General features: G+C 38.5%; 1 protein-coding gene across 1 annotated transcript in view; it reads left to right on the top strand.

The window, feature by feature from the left end:
- The first annotated feature begins 9,360 nt into the window (after window positions 1-9,360).
- Window positions 9,361-12,031, top strand: part of ghra (growth hormone receptor a) — a 36,124-nt gene continuing 33,453 nt past the window's right edge. Inside the window, exon 1 of the mRNA XM_079355386.1 lies at window positions 9,361-9,671. The gene's annotated coding sequence lies outside the window, so the exon portion shown is untranslated. The remainder of the gene's footprint in view (window positions 9,672-12,031) is intronic.

Raw genomic sequence — 12,031 nt, 5'->3', positions numbered from 1 at the left:
TTAAATAATGTGCACAAGAGTTGCCCTGTGGTTCCTTTCTTCTGAGGTCAGACCTGGCATAAACACTATACCTTTTAAGCCACCAGGGGGTGCTACTAGTAGTACTGTTATTCAGTGCTGTGTGAAAGAAAGCATTGCCTTTGAACTGCCTACAAACAATGTGACTTTAAATATATTAAGAGAACAATAAAACATGAATCTGAAAACAAAAAATTGTCAGACTCCTAAACCACACACACGGCTCACCACAAGGGTGTGACCTTTTGGCTTTTGGCTCTTTATCACGGACAGTGATGGATGAAGGAGATCTCAGACGGGCAGATATCGCATCAAATGTTCTGATAATACATCTCTGCTGTCCCTCCTTAAAGGTCAAGTATCAGACCACAAGATTACTCGACCTGACTTTATTTTGTAGTGAGATGGAAACCTTTGGACTTTAACTTATCTAAACTTGAAGAACTAATTGATATATTTTAGACAAAGGAGAGAGGCAGCACAGAAGTGCAATATAAAGACTGGAAAAGTTGAGCTTGTGAAATGATAGAAAAACTAAATACTTAAGTATACATTTGGATGACCAACTTTAAGCTGAGGTGAATGCTGGGGCAATGTGATGAAGGGTCAACAGTGTTCACCTTCTACAGAAACTAAACCCTTTCAGACAGTCGCTCTTGAATTTGTTGTTTTCATCTGTCTTTTAATGGAAGGGCTCTGCTTTTCTTCTATCTGCTGGTCTCTATGCCTCTCATAGGGGAAAAAAAGAAACAATATTGTTCAAATCTGTTATACAATGTGCTTTAAAGGCAAGGATGGTAATTTTCTCCAGACACATTTTTTAAGATTTTGGTTGATTTTGTCTTTAGGTCCTGACGGACATAAATAATTCATGTCCTCTGAAAAAGGAACATAGAAAATCTAGCATCTGTAGCAGTTGTAAGCCTTGTAAAAACTTTTGACCATTGTCTGCCACAAAGTACCAATTTGATGAACCAACCATGCCTCCGTCTCTCGACTCCTCACGTGCAATAGCCCATGCTTAAACCGCATCACAGATGACAGTTTATATTGCGAGTTTACGTATTATATTGGTATTTATATTGTTTATCAACTCAGCAATATGATTAATAAATGCTTAGGTTTTATATGATCATTTAGACTGATCCCTTTATTCTTTGATTGTGACTGATCCTTGTTGTTTTATTGTTATATTCATTCAACAGTCTGTGTATTATCAAATGTTATTGCATACATAATATCTTGCTTGTGATCGATTTATTGTTGTCTATACATTGCTGTGTCCGTATGTCTTTTATGAATAAGCTGCTCCAAACTAGAGTTCTTAGAGAAAGGGGTGACGCACGTAGAAACATCTTTACTCAGCAGGAAGTGCAGGTACACAACTGTTCAATGCTTGTGTTCACAACACCTGAATAGAATTACAAATACACATTTCAATATTATTGGTTGATTGCTTTCCATTTAAATTGAGTGAAAATACTAAAAAAACTTTTCAAACCTTTTTTTTTTAATTTAAGCCGGAAAAAAAATCACCTTTCCCAGTAACCCTTTCAAGCTTATTAATTGAATATTAGTTGAATATTACCTCCTAATTGATGTACAGTGCCCTGCTCTTGTGGTAGTGTACCTGCTTTTTGTAAACATAGCGATGAGCATGGTCTTGTTATCTGCTCTTTTGTTAATGTTAACAGACAAAGAGTAAGGTCCTTTACCTGATTTTGTAAAGTTTCTCAAGAAAACACCTGTTATGAATTGATGCTATACAAAAAAGATTAAGATTAAAATAAAATAAAGATTGATAGCTTAATGGCAAAATGTAAGACATCAATTACGCTCTTTAGTTCCAGTCCCCTTGGTAATCACAAATCTTTAGCAAAAAAAACCCAAAAACCTATGTTCCCAACAGCGGCACATCCATCAAAAGGTTCCTAACTCTCAACAATCATTTTATAGATATACAGATTTAAAATAGGAGCAATTTAGGTGTATTAAGCTTAGGTGAATACAGGTGAAGCGGAGATTGATTTTTTTTTTTCCCAGTGAAATGATTGGGTATGTGTTTGTGTATGTGTGTGTAGGTGTGTTTGTGTGTGTGTGTGCTTCTGAGTGATCCAGACAGACCGAATCAGTTGGCAACATTTCTCTGTGTAAACGGGATGCACTCTGGTCCTTCTCTGTAGTAATATGGTAGGTTTGTGTGTGCTACTTTGTTTCAACAAACTGTCCAGAAATCAAAGTGGACCACATCCATGAAAATAGTAAACCATCGGAGCCTGTTTTCAGGGCAGGTATGCAGAGAATAACATCATTAAATCCTCTGTTATTACTCTGTGATCCTGAAGAGCTCATGGAGGTCGAAGCTGGACAAGGAGTGGCCCTGTGAATGGGGATTAATATGTTTCTGTTTACACCGCAGTGAATGAATGGAGACATGAATGAGCTACAACCTGAACATGAACTATTTTCCTTTGTCGGAGTTTGATTAAAAAACACTTTAAATCTACCTAACTCTAACTTACTGAAATAAAATAATTTTTAGCGCCTGTTTATGTAAGACTGAAGTCCCTGAGCCAATAGCATACACAGCCACATAACGGTGACTTGGGTAAGGTGGGGGAGGTAATGTTTTGGAAGTATGAATGAATACCAGACCTCCAGCTGTCTACCAGGAGCAAAAGAGGCCTCTGGGATATGATGTCACAAGGAAGAAACCCCTATTTACCGATCCAACACAGTTTACAGACTTAACAAGTCTGCAACATTAGGATTAGAATTCTGTAAGATGTCTGTAAGATGTGAGGGAAGGGGGAAAACGCCTGGGAAAAATAAAGAGTCTGCTGTGTGTCAAAGTTGCACAGAGTGAAAAATGCTGTGTGGACAAACAATAATGTAAATGTATATAAGACAGGAGCACTTGTGTCTGATACAACACTCTTTGAAACATAAGCCTTTTAATCCATAAACTATAGACAATTTGCATTTCCCTGCGGAAAATGTGTGTGAATGCTTACTGCTGAAATGCTACGCAAAACACTGCTGAATAAAGAAGAATTAGCAAAAGCAACGGGAAAATTAGCGGAAGATGAAGAAAAAGTGGAAGACGTACAAGAAGAGGATATAGCAGATGAAAAGTAGAAGAAGAACAACAGTAGTAAAAGTAGAACAAGAAGTAGAAGAAGCTGTAGAAGAACAAGAAATAGTAGAAGAAAATGTAGTAAAAGCAGAAGAACAAAGAGTAGAAGAAGAAACAGTACAAGTAGAAGCAGAAAAATAAGTAACAGCAGAAGAACAAGAAGTAAAAGAAAAAGTAGAAAATTTACAGTATAAAGTTCAATGCATGTGTGTGCGGGTGGGTGTTTGTGTGTGTAACTGCAGTCAGCTGGCAGCTAAGACTGAGAAAAAGGGGGAAATGTCTCCCTATTGAGTGCTAATTTTAAGGGGTAAAATGAACAGTTGGTGGCTGAATGATGATTTTATGAGCAAGAGGACATGTAGCTGAATGTGTTGATGTCATTTTTATGACTGGGATCCAAGAAATGTGGGAACCACAGCGATGTAAAAACTTAGTCAAGAGAGCTTTCTTTAGAAATGTTTAGGTGAATTTTAAAATGATCGCAGATGGAGCTCTTTGGACCACCTGCCGCTTTGAAGCTCACAGTGTCCAAACCGTTGCTCCGTTTGTCCTGAAACTGTAATGTGAACAAGAGGACACGTTTTCCTACGTTTTGAGGTGTGGTGTGAAAATAATGGTCAGTAGAGTAATTTGTTCGGGAGATTTTGAAACCATCTCACAACTCTGCCGCACTCTAGCGATGATGTGACTTACTCTCGCTCTGAACATTCCACCACATACAAGTAAAAATGGGTTAAAAGTTATAAGGCTGAGAAGAAGGTTGAAGCATTCACACTAACAATAAAGATTTGGATAACATTAGTGTTAGTGTAGTAATTAGTGTGAATGCTTCAAAGCATTCACACTAATTACCAAACATAAGCCAAACATACCACACTACTGACCGCGCTCCAAGATCTCCAGGACACACCCACTTTTTCAAAAATACTGTAGTGTCCTGTCATTTAAAAAAGTCCTTATACTGTTCAGGGCCTTAGTCCTGTTGCTTAAAGATGAGCATCCCACAATGCATTGCTAACAACAACTGTTTTAGATCAAAACAGTATTTTAGTGTTTAAAATTGTCCAAAAATGAACAGCAATTACTTACAATGTAGACATGTCCTGTCTGTCATGATGGCAGCCACGACAAGACACATCCCATTACAACTATAAAAAAAAGTTCTGTCATTTAATAATTTGGTTATTTTAATGTAAACATTGTAATACAATTTGACATATTACACCTTTAAAATGAAACGTGCAATGTGACTGCAACTTATCTCATACAGGTTTTAGCTTTAAACACTCCTCACATGCTGAAATAATTATATTAAATAACTCTTTCTGCTATCTTCCTTTTTTTAAACATCACCCTCCTCTTCTTCCGCTGTCCCTCTTCTTCATCTTTGTCTCATCCTACTCTCTCCTCCTTTCATTAGAGTTAAGTCCCTGATTTGTATTCTAGGATAACAGCCAAGATTAAAGTAGGCATTGAAAAAAAAACATCATTTGCATGATGCATTCACTGATTAGGCTAAGCGGCCCTCTTAATTGTGTTGTTTTGCACATGGTGGGGCTCTCATGCTGATACTCTGTGGATCTTACGCATCCCATGCAATCTTGCCAATTCACTTCAATTTCCTGCTTACTTCAGTGTGTTCAACCCATCTTCCTCCTGCTGTTATATGTATGGCAGGTTAGCAACTGGTAATATTGGTGAATTATCTGTGAGTCACTTGAGTCTATCAAGAGTCTCATATTAAGGAAGATATGGAACCAGGAGCAGAGAGATCCATCCTTACATTTGATACTGTTGTTGTTATTTTCTGCACGTGTGCATGCGTGCATATGTACGTGAGAGTGTGTATGTATGAGTGTGTGTGTGTGTGTGTGTGTGTGTGTGTGTGTGTTTGTGTGTGTACACTCCCCCTAGAGCCATACCCTCTTGTGTCCTAATCCAATAGGCAGCAGGGTGCTGAGTTAGATGTGAATGGCCACGCACAGGATGTGAAATTGCCATAAATGCATTACAGGTGATCTGAAGGGGATGACACAAAGGCCACTCTTTGATTATCTGCAAAAAAACAGACAGACAAACAGAAACTGATTTTACAAGGCCACTAAAAGGCATACTACTGCAGAGAGTCTCTGGCTGTTTTTCAGCACACATAGTATATCATTTCTTACAATAAGCCTGAAAAGTGTTGTGTAGTCATTAAATCTGATGAAAACTACACATTCCCTGGAAATACCAGATAAAATAAGTGTTTTTGATTGATTTTTAAACAAATCCCATTACAAATAAATGCTAAAAAAATTATTCCTGCAATTTAAACCCATCAGCTAAAGCCTGAACAACCTTTATGAATTATACCGTTATAACAACAATTCCTCTGTACAGTAAAAAGCTTATTATGGTTTAGATACTCTCACTTGGTACTTTGTCTATGATTTCTATTAAGTTTTATTTTTATATTCTATATATGCACATTTATCTCCTACTGCTATATTGTGCTTAAGAGAAACTTTCATAACTCCCCTGGGATTAATACAGTATTTCTTATTCTGATGTTGCTTCTGTGCCGTAGGCCTTGATTGCTTTTTTCAAACACTAAACAAGCTACACTTAAAAAAAAAATCAATTTGAAAGCTCTTTTACGATACAAAATGTGGTCTTGAGTGTTATTTGTTTTTCTTTATTTGATCCCACATACTCTGTCCCTCTGCTGTAATTACTAACTTCCACATTAAGTCCCTGCTGAAAATAGTCCCCACCTAATACACTGTTTACTTCAGTGAATAATGTGTACTTAAAGCTACAGTATCCAGCTGCTTTGGGAAAATCTATTTTTAATAAAACTTCATATGAACTGTTTTTTTGAAATTTTTTATTTCACTTCAGTAAAGAGCAAGGCTTAGAGTGAGGCTGTCGTCACATACGCACTCCTGAAAATGTCAAGAAAACTTGAGCACAGCCTGATAATGTACAAAGTTGTTGTTCACACTTATGCCTTAAAGAGTACAGCATGAAGACTTTACAGATGAAGACTTTACCGCTGCCGTAATGTTTACAAGATAACCAAGATGACAGGTTATGCAAACTCAGAGGCTTTTAATGACAGCTTTTTGCATTTATATCAACGCTGCCTGTTATTGGACATACCCACAGAATCAGTTAAAAAAAGCAGAGGAGAGCATACTCCATTACGTGCGCTAAGATCACACCAGTCTCTTAACATTATAAATCACCCATAATCACCCCCTCCTAATTGCTCATGGTGAATTGTCAAGACTTTTCTAGACCTGCTGCATTCACAAGTCAGATCGTCCTGACTTCATACTAGCACATTAAATGGGTGGCAGGAAAAGTCAGTGCAAAGCTGTCCATTTAAGTTCATGCATGCAGAAATCTGTGTGCATATGAGAAAAACCCGAACAGAAAAAGTACGTAAAAATGTAGAGACTCATACATTGCTAAGCCTGACCATTTCATATTTTACAAGTATGAATACCATCAGCTCTATGCTTATCATGAGTTAATATGTCACAAGCACTGTGTCACTTAAAATGAAACCATTGCACATGTTTTTGCATTAAAACCGCCAATCACAACTCTTGTAATAATAACAGAAAACATTAACAAAAAAGTACTCGATTACAGTAGCTGCTGAAACAATTAACACCAGACTCTTCACAAAAGGTCCCTCGATGGGGTGTCATTGTGGAGAAACCCAGCTATGGGCCTCCTCTGCAGGCACAAGCTGCAGGCCAGATGCATTGTTCTGTTGTCAAATTCAATCCAGCACAGGTCCACATGATCACTCAGAGCAGACAATCACAGGAATGAGTATTCCACAACAAAGGAACTAATTCAATGGACGCCCCTGCTATCCTCCAATAAGAGCCCTCTGTCCCATAACTCTATGCTGCATAGCCATGTTCAGGGGTCATCTAATACTAATTGTTTGCCTCTTCTTGTCTAGCATGGTAAACAACAGTGCAATGCGCCAAGTCTTCAAAAACGTATAAGCAAATAATTATTTTGAATATTGCTGAAAATTCCTAGTTAATTAAACATCAAAAAAGGTCCAAACAACTGTTGTGCACACTAAAAGAAGATACACAAATCCTTTACACTTTATTAAAACAGTATATCTTGGTTATGTCTCTGCTACTTGTGCAATTTGCAGTATTTATGTTGCTCACTGCAACCAGACAGTATGGCAAAGCCAGGTCGTAACTCGTGGACCTTGTAAACGAGAAAGGGACAGGGATATTAAAATACAAGGATGGCTCAGCTCAATACAGACAGGCCAATTCCATTCTATCCCCAACGTGTCACAAATTATGTCAACAGTACATTGGCAGAAAGGAAAAAAAACAATGGGCCGAGAAGATAGAGCCTTGGGTGCTGATCTGTCTGTCTGTGTTCCTATTTAGTCTCAATAAGAGCTAAGAAACATTTTAATAAAACGTAGTCTAGGAAATAAACGTTTTCTTTTCACTTCCCTCATTGGTGTATTAAAAGCTACAGGCTACATTTGGTGTAAGAACAGGGTTTAACTTTCTTTTACAGGTTGACATATGATGTGACTTCACTGAGGCAGGATGCATATCTCTTTCTTTTGTTTTAGCTCGTATATTAATGTATTAACACTGACTGGTGTTTGCATCTGAGGCACAGCAAAACACTCAAAACGTCCACGCAGACAGATAACCTACATACATGGAGTTTATGTGCAGAAAAAACTGCATTCAAGCAGCAACAGCTGGGCCTCGTGGGTGTGTTTTTCACTCACGTGTTGGGGCGGGCCGTCCATAGTAATTGATGGCTCTTGGGTCGGGGGTGTATATCCACTTACAGTTGAAATTCTGGGCGAGCCTCTCACGGCGTCACCTCTCCAGTGGACTCTCCACGTGAGCCAAAATAGGCTGCAGCTTTCGGACAGGCGCAGCTATAGACAATAGTGCAGAGGTGAGGAGTGCAAAAATGCGAAAGTTAATGTTAATAGTATTCAAATCATTACATTAGGTATGCATAGATTGATATAAGATATCCACACAATTTAGTGAGTACCCATACGTGGATGAATAAAATATTCTCTGGTCATATAATTTGTTAAGTTTCTGTTTATGTGCATGAAGATGCATTATATGCTGTATAATAATAATAATAAAAAAGTTGCATGGAATGGGTAGAGGAAGGGGAGCGATGGGCCATGATTGTTCGAGCCTCTAATGTTGAATCAAAGTATTTTCAAGTGAAGGGGTTTTTGTCTTTCATCCCTATCCAAGTGCGCCACAGGTACATCAGGCCATTCCTGATTGCGTTTGGCAAGTTCGCACAGCTGTTAGAAAGAAAAGAAAAAAAGAACCGAAGTTGGTTAGAAGATGGAAGCAACCGATGAGACACACTGTATGAACACACTGGTCCTGTTGCACGTTTTATCTTTATGGATTTTATGGTTATGTTTTATCCTGTTGTATATTATTGACAATATGTTAATTGGAATCAATAATGGACACTTGCACGTAAGTGGTCACGCGCACGCGAGTTCAGGGAAACCCCTACTACTCAAAATACGTCATGTTCTGGCGTAAATGGTTCTCAGAAACAGTAAAGGGGCGTATTTGTGACCAAAGGTTTGCTAATTGTATACATGCTAATTAAGCAAAGGCCTATATTATTTTACATGAATAGGCAACATACAGGTACCAGTAGAATTGAAGACTGAATTTGAGGTATACATAGAAGCCCTAATTTACAAACTGCCACCTGAAACACATAGAAAAATCCATTATATGATAAATTCATTAATGCAGTAAAGGATTGTGTCTATAACTGTAATTTACCAATTCAGAAAGAGCTCCCTTGTAAGTATAACACTTTTTTTTAATACAAAATAATAGATTATCATATTTTTATGAATTTTAATCAAAAAGAGCATCCAATTCGTTATCATATCGTTGTTTTATATTTTAATTTTAATTGTATTGTATGATTTAGGTTGTGTAAATATACAAGTAAAAAGACTAAATGTTAATTTATAACCTCTGTTCTTCCTAAACAGCGTGTTAGATCATTACAAGGTGGTTTGAAGTTGGAGGTCTGGCCGGCCAGTCAAACTGGGGCTAGAATGGAGGCTGGATTAGATTGCTGGCGGATGAGGGCGCTTCACCGCCATTTGAAACACATACACACACACACACACGCACACACAGGCACGCACGCACACACAAAAACATACACACACTCAGACATACTCGGGCTCTCCCTCAGCTACGTAGTGTGTGTAGCCCCGAAAGAAGGCTAGATGATGATCTGTGCAAAAGATCTAACAACACGATTTGTAAGGCGAAGCGACACAAAGCAGATCTAATGCGTAGGTGATGTGAAAATCCTGGTCGGAGCGATCGATCGTTGTGGGACGCGCAGACTGAGAGCAGGACTGGTGCTCCCGTTGGCCACCAGATGAACAAGTTCTGAAAGTCGATCCTTGCCGTTTTCAACACGAGACCTTTACCTTCGTTATAAAGTAAGTTCTGTTCCGTTTTCAAAGCCTGTGGTGCACTATTTCTGTGTGTTACCCACACGTCCACTTTTTACACAGCTTTCCCACGACTCGCTACAAGTTTGCTCAAATTGCATGACGTTTATTTTTACACTTTGACTGCTCGTTGATCAACATTTTAACCCAACATTGAAGTGGTAATGCGCGCCATGCCATGGCTACCGCTTGATACATTGCGCAAAGTTTGTTTAAGAAAGCAACGTGTCGTGCTTGATGCCCAAAATGCTGCTCCAACTTGGTGGAGCACGAGTCGTGAGACACCCAGCAGGGGACAGGATGAAGTGACAGCCATGGTTGGTATGTTTGGATGAAGCCTTGTTATTCCTGAGTGAAAGCAACATAATGTCAGTGGTATGAAAATAACCATTTGATTATATGTAAGATTAATGCACACATTTAAATGACGATTTAGTTGAACTAAGACTCTTCTGTATTGTTGTTGTTACTCATGTATTATCAGTTGGTAATAGTGTTAATAGATGTCACGTGGAGAGAACATTTGAGGATTTTCTTCATCTGAAGAAAAGAATTGGACAAATAACTGTCCAGTGGTATTAGTTTGTCTTTTTTTTTGTTATGGCATCAGCATTGTTGTGATTTTAAAGGATCCCATGTCCACTTCCACTGTTAGCTCTTCATCAGTGATTGGCAGAGCGTTCCACCTTGGGCACCTTTGCTCCTCTTCTGTTTATAAAGTTCACTACATTGTGATCGAGTGAGAAATAGTTTATTCTTAAAGTATGATTCTCAGAGCAACTCAATACAATAGATGATGCGTGGCCCTCGGCATGACGCAGTGATTTTGCAGTGATTAATGTGTTGCAGAGCAATCAGATGATCACGTTACCTTTTAAACTGAAGGAAATAAAACACAACACAGGTCAAATACAGGATTAATGATTAATGTCACACTTAATTTCCAAACTTCTATTCAGGCTGTCAAACATTATCCCCTGTCTACTTCTTTTATCCTTCTCTTAACTTATTCTTTGGCCAATTCACACTCATTCATGTCAAACACCACCATAAGGAGTCATGGAGCTTTCACTAAGTAGGTCAAATTGGTGAGAAATCAGTTGAGAGTACTGTCATAAAAAAAGAAATCTTATCTAGCACCAATGTATCAATAATTGTATCAGACATTTTTACATATCAATACCTTGTTCTTCCCTCCGACGTCCCCCTGACCGAGGTACTTAATTACTTCAGCAAAGGTTTTCTTGCACTGTTGAGTCTCATTTACATAGCACTGATGTTTTTTTTTTCTTCTATTGATCTGACATCATATGACACTGTCCTCCACTGTGAGGCTTCCATGTCATAATTTGATCTAAATCGCTGATTCAATACTGCACGTATATTTTGTTCCTTTGCTCTGCAGAGGCCGATTTAGAGACGATCACAAAACCTGTTAGGCTGTGTGATGTGCCTGATATGACGCACATATCAAGTCTCTCTCTCCAAGGCTGCAAACTCCCCTAATAGTCACCTCAAAGCAACCTTTAAATGTAAGTTATTATTGTAAAGGTTGCTCAGTAGGTACTAATGTAGAGGAAAAAGCATGATGGGGGACATGCCTAATGGCAGCCATTAAAGCATTCACCAGGTGGCTGCCTGCAGGAAGAGATGTTTTAATAGATGAGGCGTAGAGTTTTAAAAGACATCAGTTTTGACAGATTCTTTCTTAGTGTGCGCTCCACTCCCACATAAAACATTAAATACAGCCGTGATGCTCTGGTCTATACCCTTTGAGAGCTTAGGAAGCCATTAGATTTTACACACATACAGGTGCACTAAGATCAGGATGTGTGTTCAGTGTGTGTGTGTGTGTGTGTGTGTGTGGGGGGGGGGGGTTCTGTGTGTGTATGTGTGTGTCTGATAGAGGGAGAAACAGCAGGATTTTGAGCACATAACAGAAGAACATGCTGCACATTTAGTCCACTAAAATAACATGTGGGCTGGAGGAAAGTTGTATTAACTATTTTAAATGAGTAGCATTGGACTAAATGTGTAACTATTCAACATGTAGTAAATCATTCAAATCAAATCTAGGAGAAGTGCACATGTGGCTGAATAATGTATCTCTCAAATGAACAACCATGGCAACCCGTTATTTACTGCTGACCAGCAGTTGTTTGGATGAAAAAGTTCAATTTTGGGAGGCTAAAATGTGTCTTGACAGCCATTGGTTTTAATATGATAGACAAACTGCTACATGTCCGTGCGTGTACACACGAGGAATGCTGCAAAGCTGACATTTTCCACAAAGATCACTTTGAGAGAGATTTTTCTCGGTCTTTGCTTTGCTTCTGGAGAGTATTGCT

The sequence above is a fragment of the Symphodus melops genome, assembly GCF_947650265.1.
Source record: "Symphodus melops genome assembly, chromosome: 1".
Classification (NCBI taxonomy): Eukaryota; Metazoa; Chordata; class Actinopteri; order Labriformes; family Labridae; genus Symphodus; species Symphodus melops.
This window is presented reverse-complemented; position numbering and strand designations above follow the sequence as displayed.